General features: G+C 45.6%; 1 long non-coding RNA gene across 1 annotated transcript in view; it reads right to left on the bottom strand.

Annotated features, from left to right (window-relative positions):
* Positions 1-3142: 3142 nt before the first annotated feature.
* The window catches only part of LOC125113469 (uncharacterized), a 40726-nt gene continuing 21317 nt past the window's right edge, over positions 3143-22551 (bottom strand). The window contains exons 3-4 of the long non-coding RNA XR_007131465.1: positions 4332-4536; positions 3143-3512 (exon numbers count right to left, since the gene is read on the bottom strand). This is a non-coding gene — a long non-coding RNA (uncharacterized LOC125113469). The remainder of the gene's footprint in view (positions 3513-4331; positions 4537-22551) is intronic.

Here is a 22551-nt window from a genome sequence, read left to right as displayed (position 1 = left end):
TGTTTTATCCATTTTAGTTTCTATATATAACCAATTTATACGGGAGTCTAAAATCATGTGTCTAAAACATAATATAGTCTTATTTTTCCTAGTAATTTTGCCCAGCTGGCGTTTTCCCAACACCAGCTTCTGTGCACTTGGCTTTCCTAGGTGAGGAAGGGGCTCTATGTGCTCCGCTGAAGCCATGCAGGGTTCTTCGAGATGAGAGGCAGTCATAATGTTCCCTTTCCTTTCTTCTGAAATTCTGAGTGAGAGAAGCAGGTACCCTCAGTGGCTTCACACCTGTGTAGGTGTTAGATGTGGTTTAGTGCATCCTCTGCAGAGTAATTCCTCCCTCTCTGCACCAGGGTCTCCCCAAGAGCAGCAGGGTGACCCTGGGGTGCAAGGTGTCAGTAGCTTCATCTATGGGTTGCCATGGGGCCCAGGAGAGTGACTCCTACTCAGTGTGTCTTCAGCTGCCTTTACAGACTAGCTACCATGGAGCAGGTGTCAGCAACATGAAGTGCAGCCAGAAGCAGCCAGAGCACACGGCTGAGAGGGTGGGGCTAAGAAGGGAATCTGGCTTTTGTGGTTGAGATTGGACTCGTGATAAATGACTATCTCCGGTGCTTCTCCAGGAAGCTGACAAGTGGGGAGTTTCATTTTATTTTTTGTGGTATCCAAAAGTGTCATTTCCTACTAGCCATGCTCGGTACTGCTATGTTCAATAGTGGGTCTTGACACATGGTTTCTTTATGGATCTCATTTTATTTTTATTTTATTTTTGTCTTTTTAGAGCCCCACCTGTGGCATACAGAGGTTCTCAGGCTAGGAGTTGAATTGGAACTACAGCTGCCGACGTACACCACAACCACAGCAACGTGGGATCTAAGCTGCATCTGCGACCGACACCACAGCTCACAGCAATGCCAGATCCTTAACCCACTGAGCGAGGCCAGGGATCGAACCCATGTCCTCAAGGATACTAGTCAGATTCATTAACTGCTGAGCCACAAGGGGAACTCCTGACACATGGTTTTCAAAGGGGCTACAGCTATAGGTTCTTAAATAAGGGCTAAGTGAGTTTTAAGAATGACAAATCACTTATAAGCATATTCACGGTCCAGAAAGAAACACAGAGAAAAGTATTAATATCTCTATCCCAATGATAATACATATAACCCTCATTTAGAGATGCCCTTGCTTCCATGGTGGAGGGTCTTCAGGGAGTGGTTGGGATGCTGTACATTCTACTTAACTTGAGGCTACTGTCTGCACATGGAGCCCACAGAGCTCATCTCTTGAGAGCATTTTATTATCTTTAAAAATTGAGACATAATTCACACACCATAAAATTCACCATTTGAAAGTAGGCAATTCAGTTCTTGTATAACTGAGTCACTTTGTTGTACAGGAGAAATTATCTCAACACTGTAAATCAACTATACTTTAATAAAACTTTAAAAATGAAAAAAAAAAAAAAACCCACCCAATTTCAGAGTTCTTGCTGTGGCAAAATGAGACTGGCGGCATGTGGGTGGTATCAGTACCAGGATGCAGGTTCGATCCCCAGCCCCGGTAGTGGTTGCAACTGTGCCTCTGTTCTGATCCCTGGCCTGGGAACTCCACATGCCATGAGGCAGCCAAAAAAAAAAAAGAAGTTAAAAAAAAATAAAGAAAAAAGAGAACACCCAATCTGGAGGTCCTTTGTGGCTCAGCAGACTAAGGATCTGGTGTTGTCACTGCTGCAGCTCAGGTCACTGCTGTGCCATGGATTCAATCCCTGGCCAGGGAACATCCACATACCACAGGCGAGGTCCAACCCCAACCCCAAAATGATGTTGGATTAAATGGGTGTATGGAATAATACATAAAATAGAACACTACAAATTTAAAAAATAAAAGTAAAGATTATGCATTTCAGTGGCATCTAGACAGTTTACAAGGCTGTACAACCATCACAGACATATCCAAATATGGATATCCCACACGTTGTTTATCCACTCAACAGCAGATGGGCACTTGAGTTATTTCCATGACGTTATGATTAATGGTACTGTCAACATTCAAGCAAATTTTGGTAGGGATATGTTTTCATCTCTCTTGGGTACAGTATAGAAGAGGAATTGCTGGGTCACAGGATAACTCTGTGTTTAATTTTCCAAGGAACCACCAAATTGTTTTTCACAGTAGCTGCACGGCTTTGTATTCCCATCAGCAATGTCTGAGCGTTCTGATTTTCCACTTCTGATCCACATTTGCTATTATTTTCTGTGTGTGTGTGTGTGTCGGGGGGGGCGGGGGGAGGAGAGACTCTAATCATCCCTGTGGCTGTGAAATGGCATCTCATTGTGGTTGTGAGCAATTTTAAAACAACATTCTCACACACATTAGAACCAGGCTTTGCATACAGAGTTCTCCCAGCCCATAGTCTATCAGATAAGCCTAACCACTTGCTCATTCGACCAAGATTTCTGACCTGTCCCGCGCCCAGCACTTCTGAGAACAAGAGACAGAGAGAACAGACAGACCTGCCCAGCCCTGAGGGAACTTATGTTCAATAAAGAAACTGAAGGATACCAGCATTTTTTGCAACATGGATGGACCTAGAAATTATCACGCTAAGTGAAGTCAGCCATACAATGAGACAGCACCATCCAATGCTTTCGCTGACAAGTGGAATCTGAAAAGGGGACAGACGGAACTTCTCTGCAGAACAGAACAGTTTTTCACAGACATTGAAGAACTTATGGTCTCCGGAGGAGACAGTTTGGGGAGTGGGGGGATGTGCTTGGGCTGTGGGATGGAAATCCTGTGAAATCGGATTGTTATGATCATTATACAACTACAGATGTGATAAAAAAAAGAAAAGAAACTGAAGGAGTTCCCGTCATGGCTCAGAGGTTAAGGAACTAGCATTCATGAGGACATGCGTTCCATCTGTGGCCTCATCCAGTGGGTTAAGGACCTGTGGTGTAGGTCGCAGATGCAGCTCGGATCCCTCATTACTGTGGCTCTGGCGTAGGCTCCAACTGGACAGCAGCTATAGCTCCAATTGGACCCCTGGCCTGGGAATCTCCATATGCCGCAAATGCGGCTCTAAAGAGACAAAAAAAAAAAAATACACTGAAGAAAGAGATGAAACCATGAGCAAAATGCCGCCTGCTGGTGTGGGCTTCTGAAGGACATGAACGAGGACCAAGGAAAAGAATAAGGAAGTTGGTGGGGGGGTGCATTCGTCAGGGTTCTCCAGAGAAAATGAACCAATAGGATGTGCCTGTTTAGAGAGATTTGTTTTAAGGAATTGACTTACCCATCTGGGAAGGTTTGGTGAGTTCAGAATCTGACGGGCAGGTAGCCTGCAGGTAGGAGCGTCAGGAAAGAACAGCGGTGCGAGTCCACGGGCCGGCAGCTGAACCAGGAGGAGCTGACGCTGCAGGTGCAGTCTGAGGCCCATCTGCTGGCAGAATTCCTTCTGTCCCTGGGAGGTCAGTCTTTGGCTCTATTCAGGCCTTTGATTGGTTGAGGCCTACCTACATAAGGGAAGGCAATCTGCTTAAGTCCACCGATCTAAATGTCCATCTCCTCTGAACACACCCTCACAGAAATGTCCAGAATGTCTGACCACATCTGGGGACCATGGTCCACCACCACCTGTCACAGGGGGCGTATCCACAGTAGATGGGAGATGGGAAGGTGACTCTGCATAGGTGATATTTAAACCGAGCTCTAAGGGATGAGAAGAAATCCATCAGAGAGAGAGAGATGTTCCAGGCAGAGGAAATTGGCCTTGGTGTCACCTTCCCTCAAGTTGGATTTTTCTTCCTTCTGTCACCTGCCATAGAGCTGAGTAAATTGCAAAAGGGGACTGACAGATGATCTTTCCGTGGAACCAGGGTTGTGGCATCGAGGGACTGTAGGTCAAACCCTTTCCTGTCCCAAAGCTAATCAGCTAGGTTCCAAAGAAGGGAATCCCATCCACTTCCCAAACTGGACTCCAAGGCAGGTTTCTAGGGAAAACACTGCGGAAAAAAGAAAAAAAAAAAACTCAGAAATTCCTTGGAAGACGATGAAGACATTGAGGATTTACTTGGTCATTTCCTTGGAAAATATCTAAAATTAGACGTTATACTTAATGGACAAGAATCTAACTGAATTCTTAAAAAAGGAGTCTGTTCTCACAGTGAGGAGTCCCAGCTCCAGACCATCTAATGAGAGGGTGGCACCTCCCCACCCCCCACCCCCACCCTTTGGTGTCTCCACCTGATGGTTTAAGACATATCTGACTGGATCTGCCTTCCCCCATTCTCTTAAGGTTTCAGAGCTCAAGGAAAATAAACAAAAAGCCCTACCAAGAACATTCTCCCTCCGTGCAGCCCAGGTTTGATGGTGCACGTCCTTCCTGCCACGCGGTGGAGACCAGGGCGCCAGGGTGCGCTGGGTTCTTATCAGCCGGCCTTCTAGGCTTCAGGCGGACAGGCCGATCTTTCCTTGACCTACTTTGAAGTTTGCAGCCTTCAGGTTTCCTTTTTCCAGGGACGAGGGGCTGATGGACAGCTTTCATGATAACCAAAGTGGAGTATTATTAGCCTTTCTGGTATGTCTAGGTAGCAATAATAATAATAAAAAAAAAGTCTTTTTCCTTTGATTCCTGTTCTAAAAGGTAATCTTTCTCCCTTCCTTCCCCCCTCCCGTGTGTGTGTGTGTGTGTGTGTGTGTGTGGTGTGTGTGTGTGTGTGTGTGTGTGTGTGTGTGTGTGTGTCCCTCCTTCAAGGCTCCGTCCTCTCCTTTCCCTTAGGCTAGGGGTTGACTATAGGATTCCAGTAACTCAACTTTCACATGTAAATTTGTTCACCAGCCAGACTGTTGCATTTGCAAAAACTGGCCCTAAGGCCAGAGAAGCTTATATAGTTTGAAAATACTTGAGTGAATAATTTAAACTCTGGCAAAAATTTTAGGTATGTGGATGGGTCATAGGGAATCAATTCTCTCCTTGAGTGTTAAGTCTAAGGGTAAACTAAAGCCAGAAGGAAGTCACGGGTTCCATTTTACCTTTCCTGAAACTTAAGTAATTACTGCTAACCTATGAGATGCTGACTATGTGCCAGACATTGTTCTCAGACTCTACAAAGAGGAAACCCACTCAGTCCTCACACAGCCTCAGGAGGCAGATACCATTATCCCTATTTTCAGATGAGGAAACTGAGCCAGGAGGAGCTTAAGAAATTTGCCCAAGGAAATGTTGACAACCCAGAGAGTTGTTCAGAGACTGTTATCCAGCCAGAGAAGTAACAACAGCAAAGATAATATACAGCTGTGAAGACTCTCAGCTCTGTTCCAGTGGTGGAGATTAGCCTGAAGCCCTTAACCACCAGATCAACTGGAACCTAGCAGATGATGGTGCGGTCAATGGCCAGCGCTGCTGTGGGCAGGAAGATGTGGACAGCGAGGTGACCACTGGTTTAGATCAAAGAGCTGTCACCGCTGGTCTTGCTAAGTCTTTCAGGAGTTCCCATCATGGCTCAGCTTGTTACAAACACCACTCGTGTCCGTGCGGATGAGGGTTCGACCCCTGGCCTCGTTCAGTGGGTGAAGGATCCAGCACTGCCATGAGCTGTGGTGTAGGTTGCAGACGTGGCTTGGATCTGGTGTTGCTGTGGCTGAGGTGTAGGCCGGCAGCTCCAGCTCTGATTGGAATCCTAGCCTGGGAACTTCCATATGCCACGGGTGTGGCCCTAAAAAAAAAAAAAAGTTACCCAGTGGATTGATGAGCTCAGAAGCCTGGCTGGAAGGGGGTTGTGTAAGAGAATGAAGGCTTGGGAGCACAATAAAAAAGATAGGCAACGTCTGTGCTCTACAGGAGAACAGAGAAATGGAGGAACAGTCAGGAAGGCTTCAAGGAATGTACTTGATAGGTCAGTTACTGGAAGGATCCAGCAGGGAAGAAACGGATGCTGCAGGAGCAGGAGATTGGGTAGGGGAGCTGGCTGGCTGGAGGGCATGGGACCGGGCTGGCCTTCGAGAGGAGCGGTCATGGTCAGCTCCACGCCCTTGTATCAGTCCGGAAGGCAAAAGCTGTGGGTCCGACGCAGCTTTGGGGGTGGGAAGACGAGGTGGTTCTCATCTCCTTGTACATATGTTCTCAACAGAGTATGAAATGAGGTCACAAGCCGAACTTGCCGGGAAAAGTTTCGTGGAGGTTCGAAGAGGGAGGGGAAAACACCGAATAATCAGCTGAGAGGGGACTGGATTTATCACGGAACATGGAATGTCGCTGAAGAGCCGTCACTGATGTAAAGTTAAAAATAAGCAGCCAGATGTTTGCTTTTCTTTATCTGGGTTTGGCTGCCGGAGGGCAGGCCTGAACTGGGCAGCCAGTGGGGTTTAATCAGAGCTGGAGTTTTGTCAGGTGATGTCAGCAGCAGGAGAGAGAGGAGACCAGGGGTGTTTGTAGGAGAGGACCTGGAATGCTGGACGCTGAGCCGGGGAAGGAGAATGGAGACAGTAGCTCTTTGCATGGGGTGTGTGTGTGTGTGTGTGCGTGTGTGTGTGTGCGCGTGCGCGCATGCATCAGAGTACTCTGTGATGTATTTGTATTTTTATACCATTAATTGAAACATTTATTATTATTAAAATATAGTTGATTTACAATGTTCCTTCAATTTCCACTGTATAGCAGAGGGACCCAGCCCCCAAATACATCCCTCCTTTTTTTTTTCCATCCGGTTCTTACCCTAGAGACTAGATTCAGTTCCCCGGGCTGGACAGCAGGACCCCATCACCCACCTGCTCTAAATGTTTGCTTTGTGATTTTGAAGTGTAGCTGGAGAAGGGGAATCGAGTGAGTGAGACAGGAGGTTAGGACGTGGTGGCCAAGCACGAGCAGGATGTTTGAAATAGAAGATTTGGAGAACGTGTGGTTGATAGTGCAGACGGAGCTGAGACTGTGCCCGGAGGTGGGCGGGGGCAACGGGGGTGGCAGAGATGGAGAAAGTGACTACGGGAGTCAGAGGCCAAGAAACCAAGAGGCTAGACCTCCAGTCCTTTCCTTTCCCACCAGGCATCAAGCAGAAGGCATCCCATTAGTCCCTGGTAATCGCTGACTTAATGCTGGGCCCTCGGGCCAGGAATCGAGGGGAAGAGGAAGCAAGCGAGGGCTCAGCCGCACGTGCGTTGTGAGGGAGGGGAAGTGCGCGAGAAAAGGGGTTTCCAACCTTCCCCCATCCCCTTGCTCTGCCTAGAATGCTGCCATTTGTGGGAATTTAATAGCCTCTAATAGAGCAATCTAAGGTCCACAGGAAGGCAGAGTTGATTCAATTCAATTTGACCGGCTTTATTGAGCACCTACTGAGTTTAGAATGGCAGGTTCTATGCTGAGAAAACCTAGGAAGCTTATATTCTAGTTGGAGAGGGACATAAATCATGCACTGAAATGTCGGGCAGCTTCTGCTAAGCCCCAGATGCTAAGAAAGAGCCTTGTCTACTGCTGTCAGTGAAGTGAATTTCTTTTTTCTTTTTTTGTCTTTTTGGGGCCACACTCAAGGCACATGGAAGTTCTCAGGCTAGGGATGCAATCAGAGCTACAGCTGCCAGCCTACACACAGCCACAGCAACACGGGATCCGAGCCACATAAGTGACCTACACCACAGCTCACGGCAATGCTGGATCCTTAATCCACTGAGCGAGAGGCCAGGGATCGAACCCACGTCCTCATAGATACTAGTCTGGTTCATTACCACTGATGGGAACTCCTGAAGTGGAATTCTTGAGAGATTTGTTTGAAATTGTAGAGTCTTTGGAAGGCTGCTTTAAGGAACTGAGATTGAAAGGGCCACAAATCAGACTTGCAAACCGAGTTGGATTGCTTATTTGGTAATTATCCAATCCCCCCTTCCAAAAATGCTGTGAATCTGTGTTCTCCAGAGAGAACAGTTATTAACCTAATCTCTCCCCTTGTGTAATCATTTCTCATCAACTTATGCCATATGCTGGATTTTCCCCAAAACATCCTCTGATCATGCTTGTGTTAAAAGTTTTCCAGAGAAACAGAACCAGTGGGACACATGCACGCATGTGCATACACACACACACACACACACACACACACACACACAATTTATTTTAAAGTATTTTCTCGTATGAACATGAAGGCTGACAAATTCAAAAACCATACAACAGGCTGGGAATTCTATTAAGAGTTGATGTTGTAGTCTTGAGTCCAAATTCCCCAGGGCACTAGGCTGTAAACGCAGGCAGAGTTTCTGTGTTGCTACCGTGAGAATTTCTTTTACTTTGGGGAAATGCAGTCTTTGCTCTTAAGGCCTTCAACTGAGGCTCACCCACAGATAGAGGATAATCTGCTTTCCTCAAAGTCGACTGATTTAAGTATTCATCTCACCTAAAAAATACCTTCCAGCAACAGCCATACCAGCATTTGACCACACAGTTGGCCAACCATAGCTTAGCCACCTTGGCATATAAACTTAACCATCACATCTGCCTAGAAGATAATCAACATCAAAGGAGACCAAACACATTCATTTCCTCTGCAGCACTTTCACATTCTACCTGGAGGATAATTTTTGTGTAAGTGTCTGAACCGAACTACTAGACTTAAAGTTCCCTGCCAGTCGGCCCTATTTTTAATTCATTTTTTATCCTCTTCCAAACCTCAGCATGACGCTGTCCCATGCCGAGCGTTTCATGGACACCACCTTACAGAATAACCTCGCTCTGCTGCTCCATCATGGTTAATGTTATTTCACGGGGGCTAAGAGACGCAGGGGGGGGTAAGTCTTGTGCACACATATGCAGACCTGAAACGGCCCCGTGGGACGGCAGCCCAGGCTGCCTGGTATTGCTCCCCAGATTCCCTGCCATGATGGCCCGCCTTCCACCTGGGGTGCCAGCTTCTCTCCCAGATCCAGTTCCTGCCCACTGCCTCCAGAAGCCTTTTCTGATGTGCTCCCCCTCGGGAAGAAGCGCTGACCAGGGCCAGTCCGGTTGTGTCCTGGACCGAGGGGGAGTAGGAGAGAGGTCCCACCCCTGGTGTCTGGCAACTGGTCATCTGCAGCCCGGGGCTGCCGTTTACTGAGGAAGACATACCTTGTTATAATTCTCATACCCAGAAAGGGTGTCCTTCACACAGAGGCACCTGCACGTGTTAGCTGGGTCCTAGGACTGACTGTTCCTTCCTCCAGGGCCGCCCCCACCCCCACCCCACCCCCCAAACACACAAGGACTTGGGAATGTTGCCCCCCTGCCTCTCTCTACTAGGTGGTGCCCTCCTGTGGGCAGGACCCGTGTCTTAGGCGTCATTACATCCTGTTTGTCCAGCATGGGGCCTGGCATACCTCTGCTTAATGCTTCCTGAGCAAATGCATAGAGAAAAGAAGGAAGAGAGAGAACACAGACGTGCTCCTTGAAACTGGCAAGATTGTTTTTGTTTTCCTTTCTGTATGTCCACACAAACATTTATTGAGTTCCTATTATGCTTCAGTTGCAGCGTAGGCAATGGGTTTTTCCTTATGGGCCAGCATCAGAACAAAGACACCTAGGAGCTTCTGACTCTGGCCCGTAAGGAAAAGCCCATTTATTCTTTTCTACCATTTTACACAGAGAGGAAAAACCACAGCCTTACATCAAGCTGGTTCCTTAATACACCCTACTAGGTTTCCTGGGGTTTCATCCTTCCAGGCTCCTAATTACTTAACATGTTCAAAACAGAAGAGTCTTTTTATGTGCAGCGGAGGAAGGAATTTATAAACACTGACATCCCTAGAGTGTGAGAAATTCAGATTTCAGAATGCCTTCTCCACTCGGCGTTTCCCATCTGTTTGTTTTCCTGTAGCACCCGCTCCTTTACCAAGCCCGCGTCTCTCCACCCCACCAGCATGGAGCTCAGGCCCCTTTCCTTCCACAGCGTCGCTCCTCCCCATCAGACAGAGGGGAGCACTAACTGCGCCCTGGGCGCTCATCAACAGGAGCCTCCTGGCTCATCGACGAGAAGCAAAGCAAATTGGCTCGGCTGGGCCGTTCCTAAGGGTTTGGTACTCGGACCTCTCTAATGACTTGGATGAAATAATACAATTTCCTGGGCTCTGTGGAATTCTGAAGTCTCCAGCTATTAAAGCAACTGCAAAGTACTCTTTAGGTACTTAAATGCATGATGCATTTTGTGTTTTTGTTTTCTTGGGCTGTCTATTCTGTGGAGCACGCCCAGTTTCACTTTGGTTTGGCATGCCCAAAGGGCACGGGCTGCCCCCCCTCCTCAGGCTGTTAAGATGGAGACAAGCCTGATAAGCCAAGGAAACAATGGTGCCAAAGAATATGAGTGTCATGCAAATGCTGAGCAAGGCTAAAAGAAGCTATTGGTTCTGTAAGTAAGTAGAAATTTCCTAATATAGGCAGGATGGATTTATAATATCAAACTAGGGTTGGTATCCATGGCATTGCTGATGGTAGGAGGATACATAATTGCTCAGCATCTCTGAAACATAAGCTCCTCATCATTTAGGGCAGTATCTAACTCAGAGCGTCACTGCAATGCCTACATGAGATAGGTGCGTGGCAATGCCTGGCACTGGAGGGTGACCAGTAAAGGTCAGAGCAACTGAGTGTGGGGAACGGGTGCCCCTCAAAGAGCAAGGAGCAGTCAGAGAAGCCCATTCCTCAGCTTACACAGGCCTTGGTAGCGCAGCTGCCCAGGATCCACCAGAAACACAGAACCTGTTCCGCACCTTTAAAAGAGGGAAGCTTTGCGCAGGTGATGAGGGAGCTGAGAGACCAGAGGAGGACTAAGGTGACAGAGACTAGCTCGAAAGAGGGGCTGTGACCACCATGGGCTGCACGGACAGAGCGGGGACATGGCTTTCTCCAAGCTCAGGGTCCCTCAGCAGAAGCTGGGCCCATAGCAGGTCAAGTGGGCAGAAGCTGGAGCCACAGAGCAGACACAGCTACCACCAGAAATGCCACCAGAGGGGTGCATGGGAAAAAACCCTCTGGCTTTTTCCCCCTTTCTTCCACTAGTGCCACATCCAGATATCAGATGGGTGGACCTGGGAGTTTGCATCTTGCAGGCTTTAGGGGTCAATGCCCCCATCCCGTCCCCTTACCAGAGAAAGCAAGAGCAGGGGAGAGGCAGGAATAGAGCTGGGGCAACAGGCCCAGGCCCCGGGCTGCCCAGCAGGCTTGACGCCTCTGTAGTAGAGGGACCAAATTACATGACAGCTCCTGGGCCTTCTTCTGGAGTGACAGTCTGTTTCCAAATTATCTCCTCTCCTCCTGTCCTTGTCCCCAGTTTCCCCCCTGCCTCTATTTCCCAAATGTCCCTGAGGTGTTCTGCTCAAGCTGGGTCATTCTTCTGTCTAGAGATGGGAAAGGAGGAGAGACAGCTGGTCCCCTGCATCATCTGGTCATCACCCTGCTGCCATGGTGACTGCAGGTTAAATGCTGGAGCACGCGCTCTGCCAAGAACCGAGTGAAAGCAGCTCTCCCGGGATCCCCAGGGGCCCTGGTGGTGAGCCTGGACTCCGGGGGTCGTGTTAGTGGAAACCCCGCTCCTCGGGCTCTCCCTATGTGAGTTCTTAAAGCCTTGGCCGCAAACTCGGACGCAGCCCAGGGAAGGTGGCAAACAGAACACTCTAGGATTTCCTGGTGGCTCATCTGTCATTTATCTCCAGAGCCCTTCGGTTGTCTGCCGTGCCGAACTTCATGTTCATATCCGCTCCTGACTTTCCGTTACTGAAACGAACCCAGAGCCGTCCACCATGGTCTGTCAACCCCAAATTTGGGAAAAGCCTCATGCATCAGGGGAAAAAAATAACAACGAAGGCATTTTGTTTTCCCAACTACAGTGCCTCCTGTGGATGGATTAGAATTCCATCATTAAATTATGTATGCTGACGTGGGAAAATCTGTTAAAGTGTATGGGGGAAAAAGCAGGATGCAAATTTATGTCAAACAAAGCAAGTGACAAATGAGTAAACAGCACAGAAAAATGTTTGGAAGGGAATACACTAAAATGCTGCCTTTGGGGGATGGGTAGCATGATAGCTTTTTGTGGAAAGTAAATTTAGCTTAGAAATTCCTTGAATACAGCAAATGGTCTTAAATCTCTCTCTCTCTCTCTTTTTTTTTTTTGTCTTTTTCGGGCTGCACCTGTGGCATATGGAGGTTCCCAGGCTAGGGGTCGAATCCAAGCTATAGCTACTGGCCTACCCCACAGCCACAGCAACACGGGATCCAAGCCATGTCTGTGACCTATACCCCAGCTCACAGCAACACCGGATCCTTAACTCAATGAGCAAGGCCAGGGATCGAACCTGCATCCTCATGGATACTGGTCAGATTCATTTCCACTGAGCCATGATGGGAACTCCCTTATCTATCTTTGAATCTTGCTTCCTTCCTTTTCCCCCATGGAGGGGTCTCAGTGTGTTTCCAAGACCATACAGCCAGCCTGCAGACATCAGACCAGACTGTCTCTTGACTCTCTAGTTGGGGTTCTTACCTGGCCCCCCGCCACCTCAGGCAAAGGTGGGAGTGAAGGAAGCACTCACCTGCCTGAAGCCACAGAGGGCGGCGAGAGAGCCTTGAGAGCTGGTCAGGTTTGGGATTTGGAGGAAACCAGAAGAATAATAAGCAATTACAATTTTGAAGCTAAACTGGCGAGTTCAGATTCTCTTCTGTACATGCATTTTGTTCAGCCTCTAATTCTGTGGAACTTTTCCAGAATGCTATGTTCTTAGGCACTAATTTATCCTAAGCTACTTGACTATTTGTTAAAAAAAAAAAAAAAAAAAAGGCCTAGGATGAGCAGCAAGACATTTTAGGGGTCTTAGAGAGGGGAGGCCGAAACAGGTCTGATAAGGGGATGAAGAGTGGTGGTGGTGGGGGCTTCTCCACGTATACAGCCTCCACAAGGAAAGCTCTGCCTTAACCCAATTGCACAAGTCATTTGGTGGCAAATGGACCTGCTCCTTCTCCAGGGCTGTCAGTTGGCCCCTTAAGGTCTAGACCTGGAGTCTCCTTATTCTCATTGTCATGCAGTATTCTGCAAGGAAAATGAACTTCCTGTTAGAATTCTCAACTTGGCAACCCATCACTAATTTGCTCAACGTATTGAAAAAAGCACTTTGCAAAGAGGCAAGGGCGTATGGGCTGAGGAGGTATACGTGTCATGTGACTAACCGCTCTCCATCTCCCCCTCTTGGCCTCTGGTTGGACTGGACTAGAGTGGCCATTAACCTTCACTCCATCCTCAGCATCTCTCCAGGGAGCCCACAGTGCTCAGGAAGCTAAGTTGTTCCTCTGAAGGGAAAATTACACATGAGAGATTGAAAACCAAAATATTCAAATAGAAGGATTTTTATACTAATAATAAAAAATAAGTCCTCTGTGGATTAAACCAGTTGGACAGTACATGTACATGGCTTTCTCCTTGAATTTTAGGTCCTCATAGTTGGAGGCAGTAGGTCTATGAGTTCCCTGGGGCTGCCATACAAGTTGCCATAAACTTGGTCACTTGAAGCAATAGAAATTCATTCCCTCACAGTTCTGGAAGCCAGATTTTTGCAATCAAGGTCATGATAAGGCCATGCACCCTCTGGAGGGTTTAGAGGACTCCTTCCTTGCCTTTTCCAGCTTCTAGTGGCTTCCAGTATTCCTTGGCTTACAGCTGCCTCACTCTATCCACTCTGAGTGGTTGTCTCCTGGGTGTGGGTCTGTCAAAAGTCCCTCAGCCTCTCTCTTCTAAGGATCACTGTGATTGCATTTTTTTTGGTCTTTTTAGAGCCACACCTGTGGCATATGAAGGTTGAATTGGAGATGTAGCCACCAGCCTACACCACAGCCACAGCACTGCTGGATCCGAGCCATGTCTGCGATCCACACCACAACTCATGGCAATGCCGGATTATTAACCCACTGAGAGAGGCCAGGGATGAATCCTCATGAATGCTAGTTGGGTTCGTTAACCGCTGAGCCACGAGGGGAATTCCATTTTTTCTTCACTATGATTGAATTTTGAGCCCAGCTGAGTTATCCAGGATGGATTCCTTCAATTACTCACAGCTTTTGTCATCGAAGCCAATTTTGGCAATCTTTCCAAACATGAGAGAGACCACACTGGAGAGAGTGAAGTACTTTAACTGTCAAGGATGCTTTTTTTGCTGCCTTTTTTTTTTTTTTTTTTAACATTCTAAACATGAATGCCCAGTAACTGCAATATTAAACTCCAGTCACAGCTTTTGTTTCATTCAAAAGCAAGGGATGCCTGAGGAGTGAACACTCAAGAGGTGGCCTGGGAGGAAGGAGGCCCTAGAGGGTCTCAGCGGATTCCTTACTCACCAGCCAGCTGGGGCAGGGTTCCCTCATCACACTTTGGGTCCCAGTAAACTCTGCCAGCATTCATTGGATAGTGAAACTGATGTGTATCCAATATAACTGAGGAATAAACATTAAAACCATTTAAGAGTTTTTACGTATATTCAGGCATTCTGATTTGTAGAGAACTGAGTTGGATTGAACACAGTTTAATCTGCTTCAAAATAAATGTTATGACACTCCAAAAATACTGACAGGTTCTGGGGTTAGGATGCAAACATATCTTTGGTGCCATCATTCTGCTCACTACACTCAGGGATTCTTTCTCTGTTTGTCTCATCAGAGAATGAGCCTGACTGCAAAAATGAGTTTGTTGCTTTCTAAATCCCATGAGCTTTCAAGTTTTGCTTCTGTTCTTTCCCTTTGTTGATGACCCAAATAGAAACATGATTCACACTTTCTTCCTTGTATTCTGAAAATAAGCTACTCTGATGCGCTAATGACTTAACTGTGGTTCTGAAGGTTTAAAACCCCAGATTTGAGTTCCCGCTGTGGTGCAGTGGGTTAATGACCTGGCTTGTCTCTGTGGCATTGCCAGTTTGGTCCCCCCGGTGCAGTGGGTTAAGGATCTGGTGTTGCCACAGCTGTGGTGTAGGTCGCAGATGGTGCTCAGATTTGATCCCTGGCCTGGGAATTCCCACGAGCCGCAGGTGCGCCGAAAGAGGGAGAAAAAAAAGCCCCAGAATTGTGTTGACAAGAACACACCCGTTAGATTCAAGCCTATGTCTCTAAAGGTCTGAGGAAACATCTCTTTGACTGGCGCCTTAGTGTAATCAGCAGGGAACCATCCCTGCTTCTCCGTAACTCATCTTGTCATCCAGGAACAATCTTTGAGCTCTCCTTCACAATTAGAGCTGATTCTCATCTTCTGATAACTTCTGCAGGCCCTCGAGAGGTCCAGAGACGTTCTCCGTGCACTGCACACATTAAACATGCTGCCTCTGTTGTTGTTGTTGTTGTTGTTGTTTTTCCCAAGGTCATCAAGAGCAACACCCTGGAAAATGTGCTGATTCATTTCTCCGCGCTCAGGATGACCTTCTCTTTGAAGCCATCGACTTGTACCCTACTTACTTCACACACAAGATTTCATTCTTCATCTCGGCAAATCCGATTCAAATGAGGTTTCATCTCTTCATGTCACCAGACCGAGCTGTACAAAGAATTTATACTGGTTACCTTTCAGTGGAGTTCCCGCCTAGAGAGTGCTTAGGAGTCCCAGGTTGTCCTAAAAATAGTCCTGAAGAGATGTCTTCTCTCCTTGAGGGTCGCATCTCAAGAGATGGGGGCGGGGGGCGAGGGGAAGAGGCTTTTCTTCTCCTTCTAACACTCTTGATAAAGAGTCTTGCTCAGCTCTTTGAAAATCTGATGGCACAGTCAGCTCTGGAAGTAGAGGGTTGAGTTTTTATCACGTTGTTTATTTTAATGAGACAGCCATTAGTCAGTTTATTGGACTTTTGGGGAAGGAGAAAGAAAACCTGCAGTGAACGCCTCCGGCATTATTCTTTCAAGGACTTTTCTTTCTACAGGTAACAACAGTAACGTCGTGATTTTTGCGCACTGTGAATTCCTACTTGGGTCAATCAAATATTAGAAACAGAGTCCCAGGCCTGGGAAGAATCATCTTCTCACAGCAGCAGGCTTGGCGTTGGCCCCGTCTCCACAGCGCCTTGAAAAAGCTGCACAGAGAATGGCCCACCCTCATGCCCAGTTCTTCTGTGTGAAGGCCAGACCACTGCACTGTCCTGGCCACGGTCATTGCCGGAGAGAAATGGGACATTCAGACAATGGTTCCAAGAGCTTCCTTCTTCTTCATCTTCACAGACTCAGCAGCCTGGCGCTTTCAAGGAAGACCTACTATTCATTGCCCCCAAGTCTCAAGATTTTTGTCACTTATGGGAGCTACAGATGGGACGAGGAACGATTCATAGGTCTGGCTCTTGGCACAAGGCCAGGGGCAGGGCTGGGAAGGGCTTTGGGAGACTGAGGGTGCGCACGTGTCCAGAGCCAGTATGTCCTTCCTATGGCCTTTAGGTCAGCAGAGGATGTGATGGGACCTGATGGAGTGGGCAGGCATCATGGATTGTTAGCAGGTTTGCAGCCCCCTGCCCTGGATTCCAGGCCTGGAGGAACATTAACTAGGGACCAGGGAGCTCAGATGGTCTGAGCTTCTCTTTTTTCATATATATCAAGATAATAACAAAAGACTAAAAGGTCTGTTACAGTTCCAGCAAACAAACTATAAACAAGCAAAGCTTTGTTTATTTTCAAGGAGATGTTTGTTATTTTTTAAAATCCAATACAATTAAACCACTTATTCCTCTCAGGCCCTAGGATAGTGCTTTCTATTTTTGGAGATGAATAAATAGTTCAATTTGACTGGAATGTGGGTTAAGGAAGGAGAGGGCCACTAACAGGAAGTGTGACCAGAAAGGGAGGCTAGAGTGGGGCCATGAAGGCAGAACCACTTGTAGGCTTGGCCATGGGGACCCACGGCCCTGGGCGCCATGCTTTGGAAGACCCCTCTGGTCCTCTTCCAATCCTTTTTGTCCCAAGGGGTCTGGGAGTCTGTGGGGCTAAGGGGTGGGCCTGTCCCCCCAGTGCCACTTCCCTGTTTGTAGTGTGCTCGGGACACCTGAGAATTCCCCAGCCAAGTGTCCTCAAGGGTGTGTGGCCTCTTCCCCAGGTATGTTGGCACACTTGTGTAACTCGCTGTCCTGGGGAGGCCAAGGGTGGCTGTTTGCAGGGGTGGGGAGTGGACATGAAGGCTGGAGCGTCCACAGGCCTAAGTGTGGGGAGAGAGCAAGGGCAAGCTGCAGGCTTTGCCTCCTCTTCAGAGGCGGCGACGGGCCCAGAGATATTGCCAAGGTGTCTGAGAAGGTGGCACAGGTGTATAGCCTAGGAGTCCAACAATTTAGGACCAAATATGTAATATTATCAGAGGTAGTGATGGGGATAAGCACGATAAGGCAAAATAAGGCAGCAGGAGGAGTAGAGAGTGTCGGGGATGCCTTTCAGAAAGGGAGTCTCTTAGGTGGTGGCCTTTAAACGGAACTAAGTGAGGGAGTGTGGGGGCGGGGCAACCAGTACGTGCACTCGAGGCGCAGACCAGAAGTCCTAGACCGGAAGTCCTCGTGGCAGGAGGTAAGGTTGTGGGGGATGTAGGAAGGGCTGAGCAGGTCTGGCCTTTGTCAACCATAGTCAGGATTTTCTGAGTATGCTGGGAAGCATTATGGCGTTGTGAGCAAGGGAATGACACACCATCTGACTTACTCTTTAAAAACTTGATTGTAGAACAGCAAGCGTGGAAACAGGTAGACAGTGTAGTAGGTAGGATGCTGCTAGAGCATCCTTTTTCTTACACTTCCTCCAATTAAAAAAAATTATTTTTTCTTTTTAGGGCCACACTCATGGCACATGGAGGTTCCCAGGCTAGGGGTCAAATCAAGCTGCAGCTGCCAGCCTACACCTCAGCCATAGCAGCAAGGGATCCGAGCCATGTCTGCGACCTACACTGCAGCTCACGTCAACCCTGGATCCTTAACCCACTGAGCAAGGCCAGGAACTGAACCTGTATCCTCCAGGACACTAGTCAGATTCATTTCCACTGACCCATGATAGGAACTCCCCCCAATTTTTTTTTAAATTGTGGTAAAATATACAACACAAACTTTAACATTGTAACTGTTTTTGAGAGTACAGCTCAGTGGCATTTGGTACATTCATATTGTTGTGCACCCATCACCACTATGTGTGTCTAGAACGCTTTTCATCTCACAAGACTCAAATTCTGTATCCATTAAACAATAACCCTTCATTTCCCTCTTCCTTCAGCCCCTGGCAACCACCCTTCTACTTTCTGTCTCTATGAATTTGACTTCTTTAGATACTGCATATAAGTGGAATCATACAGTATCTTTTTATGGCTGCCTTATTTCATTTAGCATAATGTCCTCAAAGTTCATCCATGTTGTAGCAGGTGTCAGAATTTCCTTCCTTTTAAAGGCTGAGTAATATTACACTGTATGTATGTATCACATTTTGTTTATCCATTCATCCATCAATGAACATTTGACTTGCATCCACCGTTTGGCTGTATTGTGAGTAATACCACTGTAAACATGGGTATGAAAATACAAGGGTCAAGAGAATACTTGCTTTCAATTCTCTGGGGTATATACTCAGAATTGCTGGATCATAGGATAATTCTATTTTTAATTTTTGAGAAACTGCCATACTATTTTTTGTTTTGTTTTTATCATGGTTGCACTATTTTACATTCTGGTCAGCAGTGTGCAAGGGTTCAAATTCTCCACATCATTGCCAACATCTGTTTGTTTTGTTTTTGTTTTTATAATAGCCAGCTTAGTGGATCTGAAGTGTTATCTCATTTTGGTTTTGATTTGCATTCCCCTAATAATTAGCGATGTTGAGCATCTTTTCAAGTGCTTATTGACCCTTTGTATTTTTATTTTCTTTGGAGAAATGTCTATTCAAGTCCTATGCTCATTTTTAAATTGAATGGTTTGTTTTTATTGCTGTTGAGTTGAAGGAGTTCTAGATATACTCTGGATATTAATCCCTTATCAGATGTGTGATTTGCAAATAGTTTCTCCCATTCTGTGGATTGCATTTTCACTCTGTTGATAGTGTCCTTTGATGAACAAAAGTTTTAAAATTTATTGAAGTCCAAAGCCTGTACCTTTGGAGTATAGCCAAGAAATCATTGCTACATCCATGAAGCTTTTCCTTTTTTTTTTTTTTCTTCTAAAAGTTTTATAGTTTTAGCTCTTAAATATAGGTCTTTGATCCATTTTGGGATACTTTTTGAATATGATGTTAGGGAAAAGTCCAACTAAATTTTTTATATGTCAACATCCAGTTTTCCCAGCAGTATTTATTGAAAAGCTTGCCCTTGCCTATAAATGATCTTGACACTCTTTCAAAAACCATTGGACCATGTATGTGAGGATTTATTTCTGAGCTCTGTATTTTATACCATTAATCTATATATCTGTCTTTATGCTAAGTTTATGCCAAGCTTAAACTTCTTAAAAAATTATTACTACAGTAGTTTTGTAGTAACTTTTGAAATCAGGACGTGTTTGTCCTCCAACTTTGTTCTTTGTTTTCAATGTTGATTTAGCTATTTGGGTGTCTCTTTTTTTTTTGTCTTTTTAGGGCCGCACCTGTGGCACACAGAGGTTCCCAGCTAGGGGTGGAATCAGAGCTGTAGCTGATGGCCTATGCCACAGCCAAAGCAATGCTGGATCTGAGCTGCGTCTTCAACCTACACCACAGCTCACGGCAACACTGGATCCTTAACCCACTGAGTGAGGCCAGGGATGGAACCTGCGTCCTCATGGATGCTAGTCAGATTTGTTTCCGCTGAGCCACAAAGGGAACTCCTGGGGGTCCCTTTAGATTCCACGTAGTCAAACAATAGGAAATTATTCTTCATGGTGATTGGTTATAATACTAGAATTTTCAGTGATAACCTCTTATCAACTTTGGGAAACAGCTCAAGTTTTGCTTATGATTTTCACAAGAATAAGCAATAAATGACCCAATAGTGTTAGTCTTGCAAAATAAATTAAGCTTTATTTGTATAACTAAACTTGTTTTGTCTGCCCAGGGAATGTTCAAGGGTAGTCTCCATTAGTTTTTGATTTTTAAAATTCTCCCTTTTGGTCATTTTTTCCAGTGGCCTCAGAGTATCACCTACCAGTATAGCATTATTTTCATCTACCCCGTTGATGGATAGTCAGGCCAAAAAATGGCATATGCACCGTTTCCATTATTCGAGTCCTCAGGGAAGAGGACTGTGTAGTCATCACTTCATCGTTTACGTGCTTATTGTTGATTTCACACAGCTGTCTGAGCATGATGGCTACCACTTGGTGTGTGAGTAGCTGCTGACAGGCATCTAAAATCCTTAAGAGTATACAATGCCCCTGGAGTTCCCATTGTGACTCAGCGGTAATGAACCGAACTAGTATCCATGAGGATTTGGGTTCAATCCCTGGCCCTGCTTAGTGGGTTAAGGATCTGGCATTGCGGTGGGTTGCGGTGTATGTCAAAGGACATGGCTGGGATCCCATGTTGCTGTGGCTGTGGCATAGGCTGGCAGCTGAAGCTCCTATTTGACCCCTAGTCTGGGAATGTACGTATGTCACAGGTGCAGTCCTTAAAAAAAAAAAAAAAAAGAAAAGAAAAGAAAAAAGAGTATACAATGCCCTAGAGAGGTTCATATGATGACTATAAAGAAAACAATAGCCAAGGATTGAAAAATTCCATGGAGTGTAGTTCCAATTGTGGCTCAGTGGATTAAGTACCTGACATAGTCTCCATGAAGATATGGGTTCAATCCCTGGCCCCACTCAGTAGGTTAAGGATCTGGCCTTGCTTCAAGCTTCGGCATAAGTTGCAGATGTGGCTTGGTTGGTGTTGCCGTGGCTGTGGTGTTGGCTGTGGTGTTGGCTGCAGCTCTGATTCAACCCCTAGCCCAGGAACTTCCATATACCAAGGGTGCGACTGTAAAAAGGAAAAAATTCCCTGGAGTGGAGATTCCCAGGAGACAAGATTTAAATAATTAACTAGAATGGGTTATGATCAGATTCAGGTTTTACCTCTAAGTGAATCTACAATTTTTTTTGGATAATGTCTAATTAGGTTTCAGTTTTTTAAAATTCTTTACATAGACACAACATGATATATTAGCAATCTTCATATTCTCATGGTTACTTAGGACAAGATGAACATGAGGATGTTTTAATTCAGGAGATGGTATTGCAGGTGCGCTTCCACCTAAATTAGGCCCCTGTATAGGGTGAGCAATCATGTAGTTTGATGAGAAGCATTTTTCCAGGGAAACAGAAGAAAAACAGAAGTTAATAATTTGAGCAAATTATAAATGCACTCTCTGAGTTTTGAAGAGCAGTCAGTGGGAAAGTTTCCAGATGTTGAATTTGAGCATCTTCAAATGGAGTGAGGGCCAGCAAGGGCCATGAGATAGATTTTCCTTGTTAGTAGTGTGAATGTCTCACACTGTTTTTTCTGAGTGGTCACAGCAACAAGCACACAACTGACCACATGTGAGCTCTTGTGATGCTTTCTCTGAAGTTTGAGCTGTCCAGCTGCAGCTTGCATGCCTCTGGGAAAAGGACAGTTTTCATTTCCAAGTTAAAATAGTAGGAAAAAAATCACAAATGTTTGTTTGGGGAGTTCTAGCCAAAATACTGGAGGAAACTAGAAGAATTCAGTTTCCATTCCAGTTACTAGGTAGAAAACAAACCGCAAAGACAATTACAGCACTAGAATCTGATATCCACAAAGATGTATTACAGATATACAATTTTTCTCTCTTTAATCATCCCTCTTTTTAGTCAAAGGTAATCACAGTAAGACTAATTTGTTTGAAAATTAAGCCTCATTTCAAAAAAGTTGGCCACGATTATTTACATAAGCACAGCAAGAATAGTGATTGATTATACGAAAAATAAGAATATTCAATAAGGGTGAATTCTGGAGGGATTAGGCTGAGAGAAAAAGATAAATATTTTAAAGTTTTTTGCAAAGATATACTTTACAAGTTATTGTAAGTTATAGAGAAATAGACAGCTTTAAAGAGAAGAGAAAAAGAGGTGCTTTGAATCTCAAAAAAGAAACATTAAAGAAACAGGAATGTTTTAAATGAAGTTGTAAGACTGACAATCATCCTCATCAATTCATAGAGGATCCTATGATAATTCTTGTTGATCTTGATCTTTTGTTAGCAGTTTTATGAATTAGTTTTCCATCAGAGTTCTAGAAATTCTTACCCAGTTCAGTGTTATGATCTTAAAGTTATCAGAAACCTGCATTCTAAAGTAATTGTCAGAATCTTCTCCAGGAACTTCTTTAAAGATAAAGAATTTTTGCAAGAACACTTTTGCAAAAACATTGGGATAAGGTAAAAACCATTGGCAAATGGCGAAAGACTTAAAAATAGCCATGGTTAAACATCTGGTGAAGGTTCATATACAAATACACACACACAAATAATGCAACTGACAAATTTGGTTATTTCTGTGACATACATTTAAAAATTATGACTGATATCAGAATTTTAGGAATTTCATATAATCTCCAGAACACTAACACATAACTATACAAATACAATATAAACAAAGCTTAGTATTACTTGATAA

Source organism: Phacochoerus africanus, chromosome 13 (assembly GCF_016906955.1).
Source record: "Phacochoerus africanus isolate WHEZ1 chromosome 13, ROS_Pafr_v1, whole genome shotgun sequence".
NCBI classification, from domain to species: domain Eukaryota; kingdom Metazoa; phylum Chordata; class Mammalia; order Artiodactyla; family Suidae; genus Phacochoerus; species Phacochoerus africanus.
Note: the sequence above shows the minus strand (reverse complement) of the source record. Positions and strands in the feature narration are given on the sequence as shown.